General features: G+C 45.5%; 1 protein-coding gene across 3 annotated transcripts in view; it reads right to left on the reverse strand.

Annotated features, from left to right (window-relative positions):
- ANGPT1 (angiopoietin 1) overlaps positions 1–26901 on the reverse strand; it is a 354139-nt gene that overhangs the window by 21958 nt on the left and 305280 nt on the right. The window lies entirely within an intron of this gene.

Consider the following 26901-nt stretch of genomic DNA (forward strand, 5'->3'; position numbering starts at 1 on the left):
GCACACAGGAAGGAGATATACAATGGGACCTCCACTAGCTGGGCACACAGGAAGGAGACATTTATACAGAGAGGCATCCGCTGGCTGGGCATACAGGATGGAGACATTTATACAGAGGGACCTCCACTGGCCGGGCACATAGGATGGAGCCATCCATACAGAAGGGCCTCCACTGGCCGGGCACACAGGAAGGAGACATCTATACAGAGGGACCTCCACTGGCCGGGCACACAGGAAGGAGACCTCGATACAGAGAGACCACAACTGGCCGGGCACACAGTAAGGAGACATCTATACAGAGGGACCTTCACAGATCAGGCACACAGGAAGGAGACCTCTATATAGAGGGACCTCTGCTGGCCGGCACACAGGATGGAGACATCTATACAGAGGGACCTCCAGTGGTTGAGCACACATGATGGAGACATCTATACAGAGGGACCTCCACTGGTTGAGCACACAGGAGGGAGACAAGTTTACAGAGGGACCTCTACTGGCCAGGCACACAGGAAGGAGACATCCATACAGAGGGACCTCCACTGGCCGAGCACACAGGATGGAGACATCTGTACAGATGGACCTCCATTGGCCGGGCACACAGTAAGGCAGCCTTTCTCAACCTGTTTTGGGCCAAGGAACCGTTAACCTTTTTTTAAAATCTCAGGGAACCCCTGCATGAAAATGATGCAGAGAAACCTCGCCATCACAAATCACCCCACATAGAAATTGCACCAATCTACTACCACAGCAAAAGCAGTAATCATCTCACATAATAAATGCATTAATCACCCCCATATACAATGTAGCAAGCACCCCACATATAAAATGCAGCAATCTACTACCATAGCAAATGCAGTAATCAGCTCACATAAATGCATTAATCACCCCCATATACAATGTACCAATCACCCACATAGAAATTGCACCAATGAACAGGGGGCCCCAGTATAGGTAACCAGACATAGGTGCTCCCAGTATAGGTAGGCAGAATTATGGACCCCCAGTACAGGTAACCAGGCATAGGGGCCCCCAGTATAGGTAACTAGGCATAGGGGTTACCAGTATAGGTGCAGACATAGGTGTTCCCAATATAGGTAGGCAGGAATAGGGCCCCCAGTATAGGTAACTAGGCATAGGGGTTACCAGTGTAGGTGCAGACATAGGTGTTCCCAGTATAGGCAGGCAGGAATAGGGGCCCCCAGTATAGATAACTAGGCTTAGGGGTTACCAGTATAGGTAGGCAGGAATAGGGCCCCCAGTATAGGTAACTAGGCATAGGGGTTACCAGTATAGGTGCAGACATAGGTGTTCCCAGTAAGTATAGGTACAGACATAGGTGTTCCCAGTATAAGCAGGCAGTAATCGGTGCCCCCTGTAAAGGTAGCCAGACATTTGTTCCCATAGGTAGGCAGGCATAGGTGTTTCCAATAAAGGTAGGCAAGAATAGGAGGCGTCAGTGTGTGGGGGGAAGAAACAAACTGCCCCTGGAGTCCCGTGCAGCCTCAACCTATCAGCCGTGCAGTGAAAGTCATACTCACCCCGTGATGGCCTCTCTCCGATTCCTCTCCGCTCGCTGCCGATTCCTCTCCGCTCGCTGCCGTCTTCTCTCCGCTCGCTGCCATCTTGATCGCAGCTGGCTGTCTCCTTACGTCCACCACGCTCGCTCTCGTACGTAACACTGAAGGGCGTGAAAACTGGCCTATAGGAGAGCAGCGTGATGCGCCGCGGATTTAATTAATCCGCCGGTCGCATCAGAGGACAAGTGGGAATATTTTGTCCCACGGAAGGGGAAAGTGGGACCGATTTGTCCTGTAGAAGAGAGAAAATGCCGCGGAACCACTGGGGAACTCTCACGGAACCCCAGTGTTCCGCGGAACCCCGGTTGAAAATCGCTACAGTAAGGAGACATCTATACAGAGGGACCTTCACTGGCCAGGCACACATGATGGAGACATTTATACAGAGGGACCTCCACTGGCCGGGCACACATGATGGAGACATTTATACAGAGGGACCTCCACTGGCCGGGCACACATGATGGAGACATTTATACAGAGGGACCTCCACTGGCCGGGCACACATGATGGAGACATTTATACAGAGGGACCTCCACTGGCCGGGCACACATGATGGAGACATTTATACAGAGGGACCTCCACTGGCCGGGCACACATGATGGAGACATTTATACAGAGGGACCTCCACTGGCCGGGCACACATGATGGAGACATTTATACAGAGGGACCTCCACTGGCCGGGCACACATGATGGAGACATTTATACAGAGGGACCTCCACTGGCCGGGCACACATGATGGAGACATTTATACAGAGGGACCTCCACTGGCCGGGCACACATGAAGGAGACATCTACATAGATTTTCCTTGAAATGATGGATATTTAATGGTAGTTCTATCATGCTCTGTGCTTTCTTCTCCTAATTATATCATGTGATGATTAACGATCATTTCATTGGACATGTTGTGTATGAAGGGCTCAGCCACTCTCATTTTTCACCCAAATCAAAACAAACAGTTCCCAGAGCGCTGAAGGAAGTCCTGTGCGGCCCCGGAGGGTGTCAGCATCCTCTGTCCTCACCAGGAGAGCCAGCAACATTAATTACCAGCACATCACCGGCCCTGTAACAACACTGCTCAGCTGCAACAACTGCTACCCTTCAGTGATACAGGAAAATTTAACTAAAGGCAAAATATCCTCCAGCCGCACCATTCAGCAATCATATACCTGACAGCAAGTGGTAGGAGGGGATGTGACCATGTAGTGCAACATAAATTCAATGAACCCTTCAGAGTCCATCATGTTCTAGTTCACAGCAACCTCTGCATATAAACAGGGTCTTGAAGACATCATCTGTCTGACCTCTGTTCAGAAGCAGAGATTATTAACTACTTCTGGATCTTGCCAATAGAAATCTACGCCCTGTTTGGGACCGGTTATCCCTGCCAGGGTGTAGATTTTAAATTACCATGCCGCATGTGCCCGCTGATCACACCGCTGCAGCCCAGTCGCTCCTCTGTTGGTATGACAGCAGAGCTCTGTGAGCCGGTCAGGATCTAAGTTAATTGGCGCCTGACCCTGTGATCACTGTGATTGTCTCACAGTGATCACAGGATCAGGAGCCAATGAATTCAGTTTGACCGGCTCATGGAGCTCTGCTGTCATACCGACAGCAGAATGAGTGGACTTCAAAGACAGGAGAGCGTGACCAATGGTGAGAGAGATGGGTCAGTGCGGCGTGACGTTGATGAGCCCTGTTTTCTACCCCATACGTCTCTGCTCTTTAAGGGGCCAAAGACTGCTGGTCCGGAAGCGGTTAATATAATTGGTATTATTAGCTAATGAGCTAGGTTGTATGTAAGGGAGGAAGGAGTCACATGGATTCATCTAGTTGCAATTGGTGAGCTTATGTGGTTACTGCAGTAAATATGGAATACTTCCAACATTTGAGATAAGAAAGAGGAACACTTTAAGGTACGCCGCTGTCAAATCTCTTACCACTCCCCCACCACATCCCTTGTCGCGCATATCAAAAAGAATTCAGAATCATTTCTATTGTGGTAGCTGCGAAGCGGTAGATACCCGTGACTGGATGATCCAATTTTCCCTCCGGAGGTGCTCTTCCAATCACAATTAGCTTCAGTTACCTCACATCAGTCTTACATCTAGACAATGGCACAGATGGTGTTAACTTGTGGGGGTTGCTTGAGTCATGAGACCAAGCAAGCACTTGGTTTGAGGTTTATTAATATGGTTTTATTATATTTGTAGTTCATGTTCTGTAAACCAAATAGCCACAACCTATAAATGGCAAGTAAGTGTGTGGGTGTCTCTAATTACAGTCCAAATTAGGCGCTGTTATTTGAATTATGACGTGTACACGTGCATTCCCATGACCAACATCCTTGATTTTGAACAGAAAAGTTTAGACAGTCCCTGTTTTTATAAAGAATTTTTTTTTTATAAGTTATTATATATTTTTTTTTTTTTATAGACCAGCAGACAAATGGTGGACAAACCTGAGACATAGAATAATGGCAGTTGTTCTTGTAGGTCAGTATGCAGTTACTGGACCTGGCGTATGGGGCCACATAGAGTAAACTGCATCAGGGACGTGTGTTCACTATAAACTTTGTTTTGTTTCTCCACCCTCTGACTGTCTCAGACCCAGTTAGATAAACTGGGTTTATTTAGTCTAGAGAAAAGACGCCTTAGAGGGGATCTAATTAACATGTATAAATACATCAGAGAGCAATATAAAAGCTTGGCGGATGAGCTTTTTGTCCCTAGGCCTTCTCAAAGGACTAGAGGACATGATCTGCGCATGGAGGAAAAACGTTTTAACCATTTATTTAGGAAAGGGTTCTTTACAGTAAGAGTGATTAAGATGTGGAATGCATTGCCACAGGAAGTCGTTATGGCAAACTCTATACCTGCATTTAAAGGGGGCTTAGATGCTTTCCTTGCGTTGAAAGACATCCATGGCTACAATTACTAGGTAATGCCTAATGATGTTGATCCAGGGATTTTATCTGATTGCCATCTGGAGTCGGGAAGGAATTTTTCCCTTTAGGGGCTAATTGGACCATGCCTTGTAAGGGTTTTTTCGCCTTCCTCTGGATCAACAGGGATATGTGAGGGAGCAGGCTGGTGTTGTACTTTATACTGGTTGAACTCGATGGACGTATGTCTTTTTTCAACCAAAATAACTATGTAACTATGTAACTATGTCTCAGAGCTCCTGGACCTCTCAAACGACACAACCAAAATGTAAATAAAGATAGATTTTTTTTGCACAGGCAACGTGTTTCATAGGTGCACGGCCACTTCCTCAGGGCGATAACCGTGCCGTTATTTTGTAGTCAGAAAAACTTGGAGCGCCTCTCTTTATTAGAGCATTACAGTAATTGGGGTGCAACTTATTTGGGCTCCTTGCAGTAAGCTGGATCTTCCCCACATATGATCGTCACTTGGTAGTGGCCTGACTGGCCTCATCCTGTGCATATTTATCTTTGGGTATTCTCTCCACTTCCATAATACTGTACTGTACTTAGAGGCCTTTATTGTTTTATTTTGTTTATTTTAAACTAAATCTATTGCTAATTATAGGTGATACTCATGGACTGGTTCATGTTTCAGTCATTAAGGCCCAGTGTGTCCTGCTAATCTCCCGCCACCTGTCTAATGGAAACCAGACACTCTGGCAGTGTAGTAACTGCTGAGAGATGACAGGTAAATGGCTGGCAGTGATGACACACCACTGTCTGGACAGCAGCCAGGATCAGCTGCTGTGGCCTCATCAGAGATGCTTTATTATTGCAGCAGAGCATACGGCCTCCGGGATCTCCTCTTCTGCCAGTAGCTGCCGCGCCCTTTTCATGTCCGCTCACCTATTTATTTTTACTGACACGACCAGGAACGCCACCACTTACACTGCAGCCAAGACGTCAATGTTTGAAGTCATTAGGTGGAAGAAAAATAATCACGAATACAGACAAAATAATTCACAAATCAGCTTATGTCAAGCTGAGGGAAAGCAAAGGTTTCATTAGTGGCCTCTTAATGGTGTTCTGGCCTCACAGAGGGAGATTTGTGTTTATCTTTCACGGTCCGATAACTCATACCGACATCAAAGAGCTCAGCCAGTGATACAAGCTGAACAATGGGGGAGTTACATAATACAGATCCATACGTACTACGCCACAATATACTCATACATATCATCGCAGATGCATAATAAAATGCAATACGCTTGTTACTGCAATTTAATAGCAAGGACTGATAAGCTACAGTGCCATGGAATATGCTGGCACTATAGAAATAAAAAAATAATAATTCTAAATAATAATAATAAAGTGATATATCACATACTGAGAAGTTGCTGGTTATGATCATTTTCGGACGCCTATAATAAAGGCAGGATGTCTAGCGAGTTAAAATGAACCTTAAGTGAAAATAAATGCATGAGAGAAATGATTGTATCTATCCTCCTACTCTTAAAAATTACTTTTTTTTTTTAGATATTCCATAGTGTTATGTTAAAAAACTTAAAGTAGAGTTATTGTTGTTCCTCTGCTCAGTGACACAGTGTTTATGTGCCTCAAAGAGCTAGAATATATGAACTATTGACCTTTTTTTTTAATCTATCCTCCGCTCTTAGAAGCCATTCTCAAGTGTTTTGTGTCTGTAATTCCTTATCAGTGAGGGAGGCTATAGTCTGACTGAGTCCTGACTAGAGAAAAGCTGTTGCATAGCTGAATATTAACTCTTTCTGGCAGAGAAAGAAGAAAAGGAACATGAACACGGAATATGTAGTTTGTATGCTTGGCATACAAATGTCTATCTCATCATGTCACATGTCACTTAAAGGGTCTCCGAGCACCTCTCATGAGCATGCCTTTAAGCCAGACGACTTCCAACAAAGTCGTGCTATGACCCCTCTGGAGGAGCCTCTTGCAATGGCCATGCATGTCACTTCCTCTTCCTGCTTCATTCAGTGAAGCACTTCTTTAACAGAGAAGACAAGGGTGACCCGGAAGTTATAACATAGCCAAGATGGCAGCTGCGATTTTTAAATTGAAATAGAACGAAAACTATTTGGTGTAAACCGGCGATTCAGGCATCAAATGAAAGAGGAGAGTACAAGTTACACAAAGGTATGCATCATCTTAAGTACTTTGCAGGACTGGTCGGAGTCTCTTTAAAGGTATGCCCATGAGAGGTGCTCGGAGTCCCTTTAAGGTTCCCTTTAACTACAGTTCCATTAAATTGGTGGGTGGAAGCGTTGTAAGTCTTTTCCTAAGCACAGCCTGACGGGTTCAGTGGAGGCTATAACAGCGTATTGCCTCACTGGTCAGTTCAGAGAGAGAAAGTCAACTTCCACCAGGAAATTCCCTTTCGTTACCCCCAACATCCTCCACTTATCACTGCAAACCGTGGACTTCCCTGGCTTATCTTTAAAAGTCATGAGATATCACGCTAATGACTCCTAATGTCGGGGTGAGTAACCGTTATTTCAATGGTACCAAACATCGTGGACAGCCAGAGACAGATAAACTAACCTAAAAAATAAAGTAAATTAACATGATAACTATTTAATTAGTCCAAAAGTCAGAAAATTGTCTTTTATGAGGACCTCTGGTCCATGTCACCAGTGATGGCTAAGCTAAGGATTCTGTATATATAACCTGAGGTAGAGAACCAGCGTGCTTGAAATAGAGGTGCAAAATGGGTGTCGGGTGAAGCCAATATAAGTTTAAACAATAAATACCAATAAATTGTGAATTGGGCGCCAAATGAAAATTAAAAAATATTTACAGAGGTAATGACGATAGTAAAACATCGGTAAATGTTACCGATATTTTGCAACTAATAAACCCAACCCTACTCTCACACAAAACCTTCTTCTCCAATGCTTAACCTTAAAACCCCCCTTCCTGACGTCTAACACTGAGACCCTTCCTTCCTGACGCCTAGCCCTAACCCCCCCCCCCACTTCCTGATGCCTAACCCTAAAACTCTTCTTCCTGACACCTAACCCTAAGACCCCAGCTTCCTGACACCTAACCCTAAACCCCCCTTCTTTACGCCTAACCCTAAAACCCCTCATCCTGACGCCTAATCCGAACACCCCCCTTCCTGATGCCTAACCCTAAAACTCCCCATTCTGACAGTTTACCCTAAGACCCCCACTTCCTGACAACTAATCCTAAATCCCCCCTCCTGATGCCTAATGCTACCCCCCTCCTGACACCTGACCCTAAAACTCCCCTTACTGACGCCTAACCCTGAGACCCTCCCGTCCTGACGCCTAACCCTAAAACCCCCCTTCCTGATGCCTAACCCTAACCCCCCCTTCCTGACTCCTAACCCTAAACCCCCCTTCCTGACGCCTAACCCTAAACCCCCCACTTCCTGACACCTAACCCTAAAACTCCCCTTCTTGATGCTTAACCCTAAAACCAATTCCTGATGCCTAATCCTAAAACCACCCTCCCTAATCTCATGATTTTCAAAATGATCGATTTCAAAACGATAATGATCAAAAACAAAAAATATTTTGAACACTATAACTTTCTAATTTACAAAATGATAAAACTTTTACAAACTATCAAGTTCTAATGTTCTCAAAACAATGCAAATTTCAAAAACTATCAATTCTAATTTTCAAACGATATTTATTGAGACGCCAAATTTCTGCTTTTGGCGCCCAATAGCCAACATTAGCATTAGTGCCCAAATTATCCATTAGCTGCAGGCGCCCAAATTTTCCTGTTTCCCAGAAGCAAATGACTCTGAATCTGACAGGGTCTACGCAGCCACAGAACAGTGAGGGTGCACATGAACTAAGACTTAATGCAGACAAGATAGGACAGGTGCCTGCTAGAACAATTACATACTTCGTCATCTACCGTATTTTTCGGACTATAAGATGCTCCTTTAGAGCACAAAAACCAAGGGAAGAAGTATATATACTAAACCTGGTGCATCCATGGTGAAGGGGCATCTTGTGGATTAAGCCCCCTTTGTACCTCTTGTGTCTCCCTGTGTCCTCCTCTGTCCCCCTTGTGTCTTCCAGTGTCCACCTCTGTCCTCCTGGTGTCCTCTACTATGCCCCTTTGTGTCCCACTTGTGTCCTCCTCTATGCCCCTTTGTGTCCCCCTTGTGTCCTCCTCTATGCCCTTATGTGTCTACACGCCCTTTGTCAAGTGCACCGGGCAAACACATGATTGGTCGAGTTTTATGAGGTTTGATGGGCCCTCATTCTGTGACTACCTGTGTGAATTAGACTACTACCTGAGGCCCGCAGATACCCTTGGATGTTTGTAAGTCCAACCCTCCCCACCAGGGGCAAAACAATAGTGGCTGCAAGGGATGCAGCCATGGGGGGACCCACCCTGGGCCATTTCCGGTGGCAGGAGGGGGTTCGCAGCGCATGAGGGGAAAGCATTGGCCTCCCTCACCTCAGGCTCTCTCTTCAGCGCTTGCCCCACCAGCATTGACAACAGCAAGTGGGCAGGAACAGTGAATGCAGGCATACTTCCGAGTTCCACGTGACGGAAGTTCTCTGTAAGTGCTTGATGCTACTTCCTGTTTATCAGGAAGTAGCGTAAGTCACTGTTGCCGAGAAGATAGGACCTCCGTCGCTTGGAACGCAGAAGAGGTATGTCCGCATTCCCTGTTCCTGCCCGCTTGCTGCCGATTAATGCTAGATGGGCGAACGCTGAAGGGAGTGCTCGAGGTGAGGGAGAGGGGAAGTGGGCCCCCCTCCTGCCGCTGTAGGTGGCCAATGCTCTCCCCTCATGCACTGTTTCATAGGGGGGCACAGTGATTTCTAGTTATGCCCCTGCTCTCCACCCGTGCTCAGTGATTTAAAGTCTCACCTCTCCGCTGGTCATGACTTCTGTCCTCCTCTGGTTTTTGGCATCACTGAGAGCACCGGTACCACGTGACTTGGCGCATGTAGTGATGTCACACATGTGCCGCTGGAGAGGTGAGATTTTACTCTGCACATGGGCATGGACACACACACACACATACTTATACACTTGGGGGGGCCACCGTCCGGATGTCTGTCGGTTGTGATATGGATCAATTAGACAGATTTTGGATGGAAATTGATCTAAAGATCAATTGGACGGCCATGCTGTGGCACAGATTCTCTTCCGATTCAATAAAATTTGCAAATCAAAGAGTCAAATGGCTCGCAATTTTGAGTATTGTATGGGCGGTGGGCACCCTTAGGCAACAAATAATACAGAATGGCCCCTAAAAACCCTGTTGGACTCAACGTTGTTTTATTAGGAAAAATATAACAGTTTGCCACAGAGGCAAACCAGAGGGGAGCAGCACCTGCAATTGCAGGGGCGCCCAGAGCTGTGAGGAGCCCCAACTACTAACCTGCCCTTCCTCTGATACAAGGGAACACAGAATAGAGACACCGAGAGCCCAATATAGTGTAGTGTGTACTGGTATGTGGATATGACAAGTATCTACTTATTCTCACAAACATGGGTTACCGTCCAGGTAACCACTATATCAGCAGATGTGGAGATTAGGCTTGTACCCCCACTCAGGATTAAGAAGTCGCTCTCTGTAGATAGGAAATAAGGGGCAACACCCCTCCACCAAGGGTGGACTTAGGAACTGTATAAGCAGACAAAGGCGCCAAAAGGATAAAATATTCTAAAACGTTTAAAACGAGAGAGAAGAGGCAGAGATGGACTTACCTCCTCCATGCAGACACACACACGAGTGTTGTCTATATTCAAAACAACAAAAAATTATTTTATAATCCAGAAAGTGCAAGTGCAACGCATTTCGCGTGCATCTGCCGTTTCATCAGGCAATAGGCGTTGAGCTTTGCACTAGACCAGCGGTGGCGAACCTATGGCACGTGTGCCGGGCCCGGCACGTGTAGCCTAATCTGCTGGCACGCCACCGCTGCTTATGAACTGGCCGCAGCGTCTACTAGACGCCGCCGCACCAGTTCATATCCCGCAGCCCCGCAGTCTCCCGGGAGGCAGACCAGAGCTACGGCAAGATGGCTGCCGAAGCCCTGTACTGGAGACTATTTGTGTCTTCAGTACAGGGCTTCGGGCGCCATCTTCCCGTAGCCCTGCACTCTGCCTGTCAGCGGCAGCACGGGAGACTGCAGTAGGAACGTCCGGGGGAGATGCGCGCCAGAGCCCAGCCGAGAGAGAAGACTTCTGTCAGGTGAGTATATTACTTTTTTTTTTCAGGTAAAATGCGGCCCACTGTGTTATTTTCTGGTAAAATGTTTTGTCACATTGTGTTTATGTCCTGTGACATGCTGCCCGCTGTGTTTGTTTTCTGGTGAAATGTGGCCCACTGCGTTTTTCTGGTGAAATGTGGCCCACTGCGTTTGCTTTCTGGTGAAATGTGGCCCACTGCGTTTGTTTGCTGGTGAAATGCTACCCTCTGCGTTTGTTTTCTGGTGAAATGTGGCCCACTGCGTTTGTTTGCTGGTGAAATGCTACCCTCTGCGTTTGTTTTCTGGTGAAATGCTGCCCGCTGCGTTTGTTTTCTGGTGAAATGTGGCCCACTGCGTTTGTTTTCTGGTGAAATGCTACCCGCTGCGTTTGTTTTCTGGTGAAATGTGGCCCACTGCGTTTGTTTTCTGGTGAAATGCTGCCCGCTGCGTTTGTTTTCTGGTGAAATGTGGCCCACTGCGTTTGTTTTCTGGTGAAATGTGGCCCACTGCGTTTATTTTCTGGTGAAATGCTGCCCACTGTTTGTTTTCTGGTGAAATGCTGCCCACTGCGTTTATTTTCTGGTGAAATGTGGCCCACTGCGTTTGTTTTCTGGTGCAATGTGGCCCACATTGCATGATTTTCTGCTGAAATGTTGCACACATTGCGTTTATTTTCTGGTGTCTGGGGTAACTTGCTGCATTTATTATTAAGGGCTCATTCACACTACAGAACGTATGCACGAATGCGATTTCATGCATGCGCTGCCAACGCACAGTGATCGCACGGAATGCACATTGTGGTGCGCTAAAGCGTGGACGTCGGCAGCTGTACCCATCAGGGAAACGTATGCGTTGTGCGTTAAAATGTTTCCAGATGCGTTACAACGTAACGCGTGGGAACACACACCTGTAGTGTGAATGGTAACATGGAAGTCTATTGACTTTCATGTTACCATATGAATCTTACATTATGTGCGTTGCGTCAAAACTGACAGCGCAGCACATAGTGTGAATGAGCCCTTAATGGTCATAGTTGGCTATATTTGCTGCTTTGGGGTTACGGCGGGTATAAATAGCATCATACAGTTTCTGCACACCCATGATGCGAATCCTCCTTTCACCACATCATGGCGGAAACACTGCTTTCTTATGCCTCGCTGTTACATCATTATGTTAGCTCCACCCATACAATATCATGGCCACGCCCATCGCCCCCCAGTGGCACTCGGAGATACAAAAAAAAGTCGATGTTAGGTCGCAGTTTGGGCACTCGGCCTCTGAAAGGTTAGCCATCACTGCACTAGACCTATTTGAGTTTTATGCTCTGTTTCTATTGCCTGATGAAGCAGGAGATGCATGCAAAACGCGTTGCACTTGCACTTTCTGGAGTATATAAATACATTTTTGTTGTTTTGAATATACACAACACTCGTGTGTGTCTGCTTGGAGGAGGTAAGTCCACCTCTGCCTCCTCTCATTTTAAACGTTTCTGATACAGGGGACTTTACAGATCAGGTCTTTTTGTGCCTACATTTGTTATGGGTGTGAAGATCATGATGGTCACACGTGTTTTATAACCCTTGTGAGATGGGCCCCAAGGCCATGAAGGGCCCCAAGGGGAGACAAGGAAAAAGGGTGTGAACATTGAGGGGGGCCATCAAAGTTTCGCTGGGGGGGGGGGGGGCATGAATTGTAGTTATGCCACTGGTTTGCCAATAGATCAGATCTCAGATTCACATGGTGGAGAAAAAACGTGGGCATCAGACTGCTCACCAGTGCTAAGTTTCTCCACTGTCAGACGGATGGAATTTTAGTGGTTCATTTTAAGTAAAAAGAGTTTTATAGACTGTGACTCTTGACTTATAACAGGCAAATAAATCATAATCACGATTTTACAGACTGAAACAAGAAATACACAAACAATAGAGATATTTTTCTAACTCTTTCCCGAGTTTTGTGGTCGGGTCACTTTCAGCGAAGCCGCATCGCACATTCCCCCTCGCGGGATCGCTGTCAACGGACGGCTACAAATTATTAAGCAATTATTTTTCTCTGGAAGATTTATAACATTCACAGGAACAATATCTAAAACAACAATTCTGCTTAACCTCAATCCGTTCCCTCAGCCGCAGATGTGATCCCCGTCCTGCCGCCATATCGCTGGGAGACTATTTGTCTTCACCAGAGAGGAGATCAGCAGAAACGTCAGGAGGACATTGCTGGAAATGTTGTGGTGGAAACCCAAGATATTGTGATGGAGGAGAATTGCACAACATGAAGGATGCGCAATACCATAAAGTGTAACACTAGCCACAAATTTTGGACAGTGCAATGTTTTTTTTCATTAGCTTCTCAAAAAGAATTCAGAAACCACGGAACCTATACTCTGTCCAGTGTGGCCTGTCCCTTGCTCCTGTATGATTGTTCTCTGAATTAAAACAAGTCAGAGGCTCCCTCTAGACCAGTGGTCCTCAAACTAAGGCCTGTGGGCCGAATGTGGCCCCCTGAAGCTTTTTTACCGGCCCCACACACACAAAATGTATTACTTATAGGTGTGGTCAGCTACATCTTTAAATATTGTCTAGCCCGCATAGACTTCTACATCATTTCATGTATATCACTGCCCCTCAGCAGTCTGAAGTATGTTGACCCAGCCCTCGACCCAAAAGTTTGGGGACCTCTGCTCTAGACCATACATGTCAAACTCTGGCCCGTGGGCCAAATCTGTCCCCCAGGGGCATTAAATTTGGCCCCCCAAGTGGTTTCCAACTTTGCATTATGTTTGGCCCACTCTAGACCATCAGGGAAGCTATATTGGAGGTGAAGCCCTAGCTCACCAGGGGAGTCATATGGGGAAGGCAATAGGAAAGCACTAAATACTAGGAACTGTATAGGGGAGGGTGGGGGACACTGGGTACCTGTATAGGGGAGGGAGGACCACTAGACACCGGGGAACTGTATAGGGGTTGGAGGAGAGCCACTAGACACCAGAGTACTTTATAAGGGAGGAAGGTGGCCAGTAGACATGGAGGTTGGCCCGTGACTTGGTCCCAGTGTTCAATTTCAGCCCACATTGTATTTGAGTTTGACACCCCTGCTCTAGACTGACCTATGATTATTTACAATCAAATAAGGTTAAAAAACACAAACTCGCGTCACATGGCAGGGCAGGTGTAGCTGTGTAATGTCATAGGCTATATGCAATGGCTGAGTACCGTTATCTCTGTGGTACCAGGAGGGTTAGTGTTAGGCTTAGTAATAGGAGGGTTAGTGTTATGCTGGGTACACACGATGCTATTTTTTCCGTTAGATCAACGGGAAGCAGACGATTATTTCTGTCATGTCCAATCTGCTCCCGTTCCTTAATGGGATCAACTGTCCAAAGTTAACATGGAAAAATCAATCCTGTTATCAATGAGGAGCAGTTTGGACATGTACACACTATGCAACTTCCAGTCAGATTACCCGTCTATCGGACAGGAAATTGCATCCTGTGTACCCAGCATTAGGCAATAGGGTTAGAAATGGGTGTTAGGCATAATAATGGGAGGGTTAGTGATAGGGGGAGGTTAGATTTGATAGTTTTAGGCAATCGCCTGTAACAGTAGCAGGCAAGTTCCAGACGCTTAGATGTTACTTAAATATTATTAAAGATATTGAAATAATGGCAATCTTGGCACCCAATTAGCCCTCAGCTTTTTTTAAATAGACGTCCAAGTTATATTAAAACTGAATTAGATCTGTAAATAAGTTACAGACTAAAAGGTAGCCATCTTAGCAGGGCACAAGAAAAGCTGAATATGTATAATTGCTGCTAATAAACACACAAATCTACCTGCTTTATTCTGAGACTTGCAGAATAGAGGATCTGCTGCCGGCTTACAGGGCTGACTAATAACTCTTCCACCATTAGAACATGTTAATTAACAGCATATAAAACTCTCTAAACTTCCTCCAGCAGAGCAGCTTCCTGATTAGACAGAAGCCAGAGAGTCTGATGTAAATGACTTCTCATGTCCCCCACTGCTTCCTATTATACCTTGTGTGACATCCAGGGCAGTGTACACAAATGAAATAAAATCAGTTTTAATGTCCTGCAAGAAAAAAATCTGGGTATAGTACACTATTTAAATAGATTTTGATTTTCTTTTTAAAGCCAATGCAAATTAGGAAAAAAACCCCAAACAAAAGCTTACCTAAGGAGAGGGGAGACTTCGGGTCCTATAGAGCCTTCCCGCTTCTCTCACGGTCCCTTGGTTCTAGTGCCATCACTACTGTTCCAATCTGCCACCATGGGAGCCTCCCGTCTAAGGGAGCACTTGGGCTCCCTAAGACTTCCGGAGCCGTATGCGGCGGCACAGAGCAGTATTCAACCAATCAGTCAAATACTGCTAAAGTTGGCCAGTAACTGTCCAATTTCAAGCGAAAAATTGTTTGAGCGATCGGATAGGTTGTAAATAATCTCCATTGATGCGCACAATCGATTACGAATGTAACCTCTCTCTGTTCTTGGGTGTAGTCCCATCATGCCTTAAAGAGAATCTGTATTGTTAAAATCGCACAAAAGTAAACATACCAGTGTGTTAGGGGACATCTCCTATTACCCTCTGTCACAATTTCGCCGCTCCCCGCCGCATTAAAAGTAGTCAAAAACAGTTTTAAAAAGTTTATTTATAAACAAACAAAATGGCCACCAAAACAGGAAGTAGATTGATGTACAGTATGTCCACACATAGAAAATACATCCATACACAAGCAGGCTGTATACAGCTTTCCTTTTGAATCTCAAAAGATCATTTGTGTGTTTACCTTCTGTCCCCTTCTTCTCTCATGCACTGAACATTACAGGCTTCCTGCAGACAGCTCTGCCTGTGCCTGTGTTTGTAATTCCTCAGTATGTGTCAGCCAGCTACTTTCACAGCCTAACAGAGGAGGATTTTTATCCAGCTCTCTTCTATCACTGATAAGATAGCAGAGAAGCTGCTGGCTTATGTAAATACACACACACTGGAGTGTGCATAGAGGAACAGACCAGCACTTCCAGACACAGGCCGACAAGTCTGACAGGGGAAAGATACATTGATTTATTACATAGACCTTGATAGTACAAAGTGCTGCAGTGAGCCAGAACAGATTAGAATAGGTTTAGGAACTTGTAGCATGGTAGAAAAAACGTTGTAATTTTTGTTACAGAGTCACTTTAAATCTACAACCATTGTGCCAGTCCCAAAAAATACTAGGATAACCTGTCTTAATGATTATCGACCAGTTGCTCTAACCCCTGTCATCGCCAAGTGCTTTGAACGACTGGTAGCCACACACATCAAGGCCTCCATCCCAGCAAATCTAGATCAACACCAGTTTGCTTACCGAACAAATAGATCGACTGAGGATGCCATCTGTGTAGCTCTCCATGCTGCCCTCTCACACCTGGAAAAGCCCAACTCCTATGTTAGGATGCTCTTTGTTGACTACAGCTCAGCATTTAACACCATTGTACCTAGCCAGCTGACCAACAAACTCCATGCACTAGGTCTTGCTCCCTCCATATGTACTTGGTTATTGGACTTCCTTACTAATCGCCCTCAAACTGTCAGACTAGGAAAACAGACATCCTCCACCCTTACCCTGAGCACTGGCGTGCCACAGGGCTGTGTATTAAGCCCTCTCCTCTATGCACTTTTCACCCATGACTGCCAGCCTATCCATACCTTAAACATAATTGTTAAGTTTGCAGATGATACGACTGTCATTGGACTTATATCAGACAATGAAGAAGCTGCATACAGAGAAGAAGTTAGGAACCTGACTGCATGGTGCGACATTAACAACCTGTTATTAAATACAGAGAAGACCAAAGAAATGATTCTGGACTTTAGGACCACCAAAAAGACCACTCACCTACCGCTAATGATCAATGCAGAGGCTGTGGAGAGAGTTTCCAGCTTCAAATTTTTGGGAGTCACCATCGCAGAGAACCTGTCCTGGGCTGACAATGCTTTAGCTCTAACTGGCAAAGCACAACAACGCCTCTACTTTCTGAGAAAACTAAGGAGCGCTAACCTCCCACAGAAGCTTCTGTTTACTTTCTACAGATGCACTATAGAAAGCGTTCTGACCAATTGCATGACGGCCTGGTACAACAGCTGCACGAAGGCTACTAGAGAAGCCCTGCAGCGAGTTGTTAAAACAGCAGAAGCCATTATTGGCACTGAAATACCATCACTGGAACTTTTGTATAATACTCGCAGCGTGAGAAGGGCCAAAAACATTATCAAGGACAGCACTCACCCTGGAAATGCCTTGTTTGAGCTCCTTCCATCAGGTAAACGTTTTAGATCAATCCGCACACACACAAACAGACTGAAAGACAGCTTTTTCCCATCCGCCATAAACTTGATGAACTCTGAATCCTCTCTGAAATAATTAACACTGTGTACAAATTGTTTAAACATCTGTAATACCTGGCATACTTGTATAATGTCTTCTCTTCCTTATTACTATCTCTATGTTCCCTATATGCACTGTGGGGTTGTCATGAAAAGTAATTTCGTTGTGTTACACAATGACAATAAAGTGAATTGAATTATAAAAATAGTCGTCCGGTTTGACTTTGTAAAAGCAAAATTTGGATTTTCTTGTCAGTTGAGATAGATAGGAAGCAAGGATTGGTTTGTTGATGGTGTAGTGAACAATTTTGCTTCCGATCAGAATTATATGATCGCTCGAACGACTTTTCGCTAGAAATCGGATTGTTAGTGGCCACCTTAGCGGTGGTGACAGCGCTGGAACAGGGTTTCCAGGAGAAAAAAGGGAAGGCTCTATAGGACTCAGATACGTAATGTAACTGTAGAAAAAGAAAAATCATCCCGGGCACCTTCCGTCCAGTGTAATTTATTGTTGCAGAAAGTGACAGACATCCATCTGGATAGTGGATACCACAAACAATGACTACCTCATCCTGGTGATGTTCAAAGGTGATGGTCCGGTGGAGGTGGAGGAGCCAGGGCACAGAGTGGGACAAGCGACGGCCGTTTCGCGTCTATACAGACGCTTGGTCACGCTGCGTACCACAAAGTGGTACGCAGCGTGACCAAGCGTCTGTATAGACGCGAAACGGCCGTCGCTTGTCCCACTCTGTGCCCTGGCTCCTCCACCTCCACCGGACCATCACCTTTGAACATCACCAGGATGAGGTAGTCATTGTTTGTGGTATCCACTATCCAGATGGATGTCTGTCACTTTCTGCAACAATAAATTACACTGGACGGAAGGTGCCCGGGATGATTTTTCTTTTTCTACAGTTACATTACGTATTGGCGCTTTCTTCTTGACAAACACCGCAGAGCACACGTCCCAGCAATCGACAGAGGTACCACTGATGGTATGGTGAGATTCTATTGCTTTTTGTTCACTCACATAACTAATGCTCATGGTATAGGGAGTGCCACTCCTGCGTCCTCCTTTTGCTCTCTTTACACGTCTATAGGACTCAGAACCTTCCCTCCCCATAGGTATCGGTTTTGTTTTTTCCCCAATTTACATTCACTAACAACTCAACATTATGGGAAATTTAGCAGAACAGAAAAAATAACCTTCAGCACGCAAAAGGTGGCCACATACTATACAATATAAAGAGCCTATGTTACACCAATTCAATAAAAACAATTGGTTGTACAGAAAAATTTGAAGTTTTTTTCAACTCAAGTGAGAAATCTGATCGAATTACCTGTTTTTTGTGGGCTATTTTTATATACAGTAAGTTGATCGGGAGTGGTGGATTTTTCTGATCAATTTTTCAGAAAATGGAATGGTGTAGGGTAGATTATCAGTTTCTTGATGGATAGACCGCTGCAAATTTTTATATCATTTTTATCATAATTGGGTAAAAACCGAACATATGTGCGTGTGCTACACTGGTCAGATTTTTCAAATGTTACAATCAATCATAATTTGATTGTAATTCTGAGATTGCAAAGAAATATTAAAAATTGTATGGTGTGTGGCCACCTAATGCCTAGTACACAACATACAATTTTCTGTAAGATTTTTCTGTTAGATTTTTTTTTGTAAAGGTGCATACACACGCACTACTAAATGCAACGACGGGTCCGCCGGACCCTCCCGCTGGGCGGATCGTTCAGAAACAGCCTTATCAGTCCGCCGACAGCGCGTACACATGCGCATACTGTCGGCTAAAGACCGCCAGCGGGAGGGTCCGGTGGATCCGTCACTGCATTTAGTATTGCGTCTGTACGCACCTGTAGAGACTGGTCATTATCTCTGGTGCATTCTGGTTATCTCCTGCTGAGGAGAACAATTCATAATTGCTCGGCAGATAGCTGGTTAGATAGATAATTTCCAACATATTGGAAATTATCTATCTGGCAGGTAAATCTTATGCTGGAGATAAACGGTAAAATTCTGTACCGTGTATCGACCAGCTGATCCGGCCAGCTGATAATATTCAGCTGGTCCGATCACGCTGCTCGACCCGCGCCCCCTCGATCCCCGCCGGTGGACAATGGGGGGGGAATCGAGCAGCTGATAAGGAGCGCCGGCAGGGACGAGCGGTAATCGATACGCGCGCACGCGTGGATGCGGTGGGAGTCGGCCTGGCGGCTAGTCGGCCGCCGGATCGACCCGTGTATTTGCAGCATTACACAAAATTGTATGGTGTGTACTAGGCATAAAGGGAGAAGGGGGTGAGCAGTGATGTAACACTGTGATCGCTTCCTGTTGGGTGACACAGATCGGCCTGACACCCTGTCATTCCGAGTGGTTAAGGACCTATTTTCTCTGCATCACCATGGTTACCATTGCCACAAAGCAGATTTGAGAGTAATAACTTGTTCCAAATGACTATGGAGCCGTCTTTTGTTCTGTACAACCTACTGTACATCCACAGAATCATGACTAAAGATTGGATTTTTAAGCCAAACGTTTAAGCCAAACGTTGGTGCAGCCGGACCTCTCCATTTTTTCCTTATACATGTGGCCCTCCTTGGAGTCCTGCGCCTGAACGGGCAAGTGTGGGGTGGTTGCTGCAATCCTTTCGCTATCAACCTTTCAGCATATTGCAATTGAAAAAGTACCTAGTAGTAAATGGAAAAGTACTGCCAAAATTATTTGGAGTATTCTGCCTTTCTAGTTTTTTTTTTTTTTTTAAGTATTATATTTAAAATATTCCCTATTAGAAAACTCGGGAGAAAAAGTTAATTGCATAGTCATTGTGCCCCCGACCTTAAAGAAAACCTGAACTGAAAATTCAAATTCAAAATAAGCATACACAAGTCATACTTGCCTTCCATGTAGTCTACTCCTCAGTGTCTTTCTCCTGTCCCGCTTACTGTTTGTTCACTTTGATCAAGGGAATTCTCCGTCCTCCATTTTGAAAATGGCCATTACCCTTAACAGCTTTCTGGTCAGCACACAGTTAAACTGTAACATCGCTGACTTGAGCCATAGGGAAACATGGACATTTACCTGGTACATCAGTTTTCCTCTCAGCTATAACTGACAGCAACTGATATTTTACTGACAGCAACTGATATATTTCAGATCTGACAAAATGTTGTCAGAACTGGAAGGGATTATTGTCAGAAGAAACGGTGAGCTTCTCAGAGGAACTGATGGCAAGGTAACTATGTAATGATCATTTGAAGTTACCTCATGTGTTTATTTTAAATATTTTTACTCAGTACAGGTTCTCTTTAAAGTGAACCTCCAGACTAAAAATCTACTCAGCAGAACTGAAAAGGCTTGGTGTTTCTTTAACAGTTTCACAGCATCAGAACTTTGTTTTTCTTACCAAAGCATCATTTTTAGCTGCATTTTACCTAGGCTCCACCCATCAAATAAAAAAAGTCAGCCTTTTTTTTCCTGATGCTGTGCAGAGCATGATGGGATTTCCTATGTTGTTATTCACATTGCCTAGCAACTGGGAGAGGTGCTCAGGACACAGGACAGTTGGAACTGTGTCTCATGCTCCCTGTCACCTCCTTTCAACCAAAAAGATGGCTGCCATCATGAAATAAAACATTTGCCTGTTCTTTTAAAACAGTGTGGGTAAGATATTATATTACCTATCTATTTTAATTAACATAACTAATGTAATTTAATGACAGTATGTTTGTTTAGGCTGGAGTTCCTCTTTAACACTGGAAGAAGCTTTGGATAGTGATAAGTTCAGGGTCAGAGCCAGGGTGGAAGAAGGGGAGATAAGGTGGGAAAACACTAGTTTTTCTATTCCCCATGCACATTTTTTTTATTACCGGTAATATTGCTCATCGGATGATATTGTTTTTCAAGTAGGAGACATGCCTGATCTCTCTTTTAGTGGTATGAGTGATTAATAGTACGTTATAGAGAAACCATAGGAAAAACAAATATTTAAAAACATGAAAAATGTCCCCTTCCAAAAGGAAATCTATCTGTAAAACCACAACAATCCCCAGTGAAAACATACAAGAAATCCCTTGTGCTGCACCTGTGTAACACTGCGAGATCATTAATCCCGAACTATTGGAAGAGATCCACCCCTACTCAGGTCATGGATTAGCTAAAGGGCTTAGATTACAAATAAAGAACATGAAAAATGATGTGTGGATCACAGATTCCGAGCTGTATATTAATATTGTTCACTTCCACAACCAACAGGAACAACTGGAACTGGCACATGTCATTACATAATCACATGCACCGGGTCCCGGAGGAGAAGCGCCCCGTGAGGATGAAGATGGAAGTGCAGAGACAAATAGAGGAGGGCAAAAACAGGGACAAGTGAGTTGCAATGCAGCTGAAAGCCCTGCAGGGGCCTGGGGTCAAAAATAAAGCTGGGGGGACCCTAGTGCTGCTTACAGGGTGGAAGAATGTCAGAGTGGTCCCTAAGTAAAATTTGCCAGGTCTCCATTGTGACTAGAACTGGACCTGTCAAAAATCCCATAGAAGAACAAGAGCATAAAATATATTCTTTAAGGTGGCCACTAATGATACAACAATTGTATACAAACGATTATTCACATGAACAATCGGAAATGATTGTTTGAGACCACTAAAGGTGGTGAAAATCTTCTAACCAATCTGATCAGTAGTACAGGAAAGCGATTGCTACCTTAAACTCTCTGGTGTTCTATTAAGATCGCCATGGAGGCTGCGCAGCACTATTTTTTTGATTTTTTTTTTTTAATCATGTAGCTAGCTTGGCGCTAGCTACATGATTCCCCCCTCCCTGACGCACCCCTCCCACCCCTCTGATCGCCGCTGGTGCGCTTACCCATAAGGAAATCTCGTTCTGAACGGGATTTCCTTTAGGGCTTCCCCGTCGCGACAAGCGGAATTACGTCATTGACTTTGTGACGTGACAGGTAGTCCCGATCCACCACTCAGCACCGATTGGCCAGGCTGTGCATGGGGTCTCGGGGGCCCCTGTTACGCGTCGGGTAGCAGGGGATCGGCGGCGATCGTCCCTAATACGCAGCAAGCAAATTGTTGCGTGTTTTTAAAAAAAAAAAAATTATGAAAATCAGCCCAGCGGGGCCTGAGCGGTGCCCTCCGGCGGTCATGGACGAGCTCTCAGCTCGTCCATACCGCCAAGTAGGTTAAAAACCTTTTATTGCAGTGTGAGTAGGTACAGGAATAGCGGGGGGTGAAGGGGTGCCTGACAGCTGTTTCGCAACCTTGTCGCTTCTTCATAAGAAGTTCGCTGCCTCTGAAGAAGCGATAAGGTGGCAAAACAGCTGTCAGGCACCTATTCGTACCCACGCTACAATAGAGGGTTTTTGCCTTGTTTTCCTCTCCTCTACTGCTGAATGCTTCATGGAAGAACAGGCACCCTGTGTCCTTAGTGGAAGGAATAGTCTCCCTGCTGCATTTGGTGCCGGCTTTTTTCACTGCTCCCCAATCAGATTATTGAAATCAGAATCATCCTTATTCCCCAAGTGCGGCAGATGCCACACCTGGAATTATTTGTGACACACATGGCAATTCCATAGTGAAAATAACATAACAACGTAATACAAAATAACTTAGGACATCACAACATGAGGTTTTGAAACAGGATTGAAGCCCGACGAAGGCTATACAGCCGAAAGCTTGCTTACTCTTATTCTTTTAAGTTAGCCAATACTGTAAATGGTATCATCCTGACAGAGCCGGGACAAGGTTCTCCAGCACCCAAGGCTGAGACACCAAAGTGCGCCCCTCCATCCCTCCACCCCAGCCGCCAAACACTGATTGCTATTATACTAAGTGGCGCCCCAACCCCTTCATCTCTAGTTATCTGGCTTGCAGTCTCTGCCATGTATCCCCCTTTCTTATTTCTCTCTGCTTCAAACACAATAGGGGAATGATAGCGGAGTGAGTCGTGCACCCCTCCTACAATACGCCCTGAAGGTGGAGCCTCTCTCGCCTCTGCCTCGGCCCGGCCCTGCATCCTGATTCAAAACTTCTGGCTTTTACTGATGGCTAACACAGTACAATACCATACTGCTACTACTTCACAACATGTGACACAGTGCCACCGATGGAAGATTGATATAAGGCACGTACGGTGTAAGACATAGGTGCCGTCCCAGAGATATTTGGGATGATGTCTGGGAGGTTACATTCGGGAGGGGGCTTGAGTTGAAGAGGAGGATAGCTTGGGGAAAGAAGGTGTTTCTGTGCCTGGAGGTCTTGGTGGAAAAGGTCTTGATCGATTTTCAGGTCAATCACATCAATGTGCTTGGATCAGTCCATTAGGGGTTCCAAACAATCATTTTCAATCGTTCATCCGAAAATTGTCCAAAACGATTGTTCAGCAAATTGTTTCATTAGTGGCCATCTTTAGACACGTTTTTATTTCCCTCCTCAGTGCCTCCTTAGCATGCTTAGTAAGGAACGTGTATACAGTACACAGACGTATGTCACCATTAGTGACAGGACCACTATTATGTGTGAGAAGCGGAGTGCCTCCTTAGCATGCCTAGGAAGGACGTGTATACAGTACATAGACGGATGTCACCATTAATGACAAGACCACTACTACATGTGAGAAGCGGAGTACCTCCTTAGCATGCTTAGGAAGGACGTGTACACAGTACATAGACGTACGTCTCCATTAGTGATAGGACCACTATTACGGGTGAGAAGCGGAGTGCCTCCTTAGCATGCTTAGGAAGGACATGTATACAGTACACTGACGTATGTCACCATAAGTGACAGGACCACTATTACGTGTGAGAAGCGGAGTACCGCCTTAGCATGCTTAGGAAGGACGTGTATACAGTACACAGACGTAGGTCACCATTAGTGACAGGACCACTATTGCGGGTGTGAAGCGGAGTGCCTCCTTAGCATGCTTAGGAAGGACGTGTACACAGTACACAGACGTATGTCACCATAAGTGACAGGACCACTATTACGTGTGAGAAGCGGAGTGCCTCCTTAGCATGCTTAGGAAGGACATGTACACAGTACACTGACGTATGTCACCATAAGTGACAGGACCACTATTACGTGTGAGAAGCGGAGTACCGCCTTAGCATGCTTAGGAAGGACGTGTATACAGTACACAGACGTAGGTCACCATAAGTGACAGGACCACTATTACGTGTGAGAAGCGGAGTGCCTCCTTAGCATGCTTAGGAAGGACGTGTATACAGTACATAGACGGATGTCACCATTAGTGACAGGACCACTATTGCGGGTGTGAAGCGGAGTGCCTCCTTAGCATGCTTAGGAAGGACGTGTACACAGTACACAGACGTATGTCACCATAAGTGACAGGACCACTATTACGTGTGAGACGCGGAGTCCCTCCTTAGCATGCTTAGGAAGGACGTGTACACAGTACATAGACGTATGTCACCATTAGTGACAAGACCACTATTACGTGTGAGAAGCGGAGTGCCTCCTTAGCATGCTTAGTAAGGAACGTGTATACAGTACACAGACGTATGTCACCATAAGTGACAGGACCACTATTACGTGTGAGAAGCGGAGTGCCTCCTTAGCATGCTTAGGAAGGACGTGTACACAGTACATAGACGTACGTCACCATTAGTGACAGGACCACTATTACGTGTGCAGTGTTCTCCCCAGAATCTTTTTCCAGCCGGGTGGCATGAAATAGTAGCCGGGTGGCATGAAAAAGTAGCCGGGTGGGGCGAGTTGAAAATGCAGGGCAACTGTGCTTACAGCATAGGAGGAGGTAAGGAGGTGAGCTGATGACAGCCGGGTGGTCACCAAATCTAGCCGGGTGGAGCACCCGGCTAAAAGAGCCTGGGGAGAACACTGCGTGTGAGAAGCGGAGTGCCTCCTTAGCATGCTTAGGAAGGACATGTATACAGTACACAGACATATGTCACCATTAGTGACAGGACCACTATTATGTGTGAGAAGCGGAGTGCCGCCTCAGCATGCTTAGGAAGGACATGTATACAGTACATAGACGGATGTCACCATTAATGACAAGACCACTACTACATGTGAGAAGCGGAGTACCTCCTTAGCATGCTTAGGAAGGACGTGTACACAGTACATAGACGGATGTCACCATTAATGACAAGACCACTACTACATGTGAGAAGCGGAGTGCCTCCTTAGCATGCTTAGGAAGGACGTGTACGCAGTACATAGACGTATGTCATCATTACTGATGGCCCTCACTATTACGTGTGAGAAGTGGAGTGCCTCCTTAGCATGCTTAGGAAGGACGTGTACACAGTACATGATGTATCTCACCATTAGTGACAGGACCACTATTACGGATGAGAAGCGGAGTGTTTCCTTAGCATGCTTAGGAAGAGCCTGTACGCAGTACATAGACATGTCACCATTAGTGACAGGACCACTATTACGGGTGACGGCGGCTCCCTGCTGCCTCATTAAGAAATAAACAAAGCGTTGCCCTGAAACTGACACAGGGACCACCGCACACCTATAAAGCCATCAATTCTAATCCCGTCCAGCTGTCACCCAGTAATAGATGTTCCCACTGGGTGATGTCACCGCGATGTGAATGTCACTCAGCACAGCCTAAATGCCTAATAGTGAGATGGTCGCGGGGGAACAACAGTCATTAATCACTAGAAGCTCTTCCTGAAGCAGGACTTTCACCTCCGCACACATCGCTCAGGACCGCAGGAAACCCACCATTGTCCTGTTTATGCACCAGAAAACTGGGGAAATAGTGCTTTACGTTTCTCAAGGGGAGGATGCTCTAATAAATATATCACTTTTTAGTTATCAATGAAGTCTAAAGGTGGCCACACACGATAAAATAAAATCATCCAATTTTACGGCAACTCGATAAAAACGATCTGTGGGAGCGCGGCAGGGGAGCGCGCAGGGTTGGACTGTGCCTGAGGTGACTGGCGCCAACCTGTGAGATTACCGGGCCACCTAGCGGAGGATCCAGGTGGCGTGGGGAGAGGTCGATGGACCATTCAGCTTGAAGGGGGCTGGGGGAAGCCCCAGGTATGTATGAAAAATGTTTTTTCTCGTCTCAGATACCCTTTAAAACAGCATCAATTCTCTGAGATACACTTGTGCAGTTATGAGGGATGGGAAAAGAGGAAATCCCAGCAGTTTTGCCGGAAAAGCCCAACACATACAGTACATTGTATACCTATGGGCCGCTCACCCAACCTCTAATTTACTAGCCCAGTCATCTGCAAACTTGGCTCTGCAGCTGTTAAGAAACTACAAGTCCCACAATGCATTTGCCTTTATGATTCATGACTGTGGCTGTCAGACTCCTGCAATGCATTGTGGGACTTGTAGTTCTTTAACAGCTGAAGGGCCAAGTTTGAAAATCACTGTCCTAGCCCTTTAAAACCTCACACTATGATCTGATATGGCCCAGGCCAGCTTGCCTTCTCCAGACAAGGATCACAGTAAAGTATATCTGCTCCCCGAGTCCCCGGCAATCGCTCCGGCAATCACCGCAGGATTCTGGGAGGAGAACTGTTGACAGGCCAAATTCATGTAATCCATGTGTGTTTTTAGTGAAAATAAAGACTTAGAGCCGTAATTACAATGGATTTCATGAGTAAATACGCACATAGTTCAGCTCACATAATGCTGAACATATTTACACACATGTGCTGAGAGCTTTTCACAAGTCCTCCCTCATAGAGAAGACTTCTTCATCGGTTTGTAGTCATTTTTATTGTTCACAGAAGGAT

Source organism: Hyperolius riggenbachi, chromosome 5 (genome assembly GCF_040937935.1).
Source record: "Hyperolius riggenbachi isolate aHypRig1 chromosome 5, aHypRig1.pri, whole genome shotgun sequence".
Taxonomy (NCBI): domain Eukaryota; kingdom Metazoa; phylum Chordata; class Amphibia; order Anura; family Hyperoliidae; genus Hyperolius; species Hyperolius riggenbachi.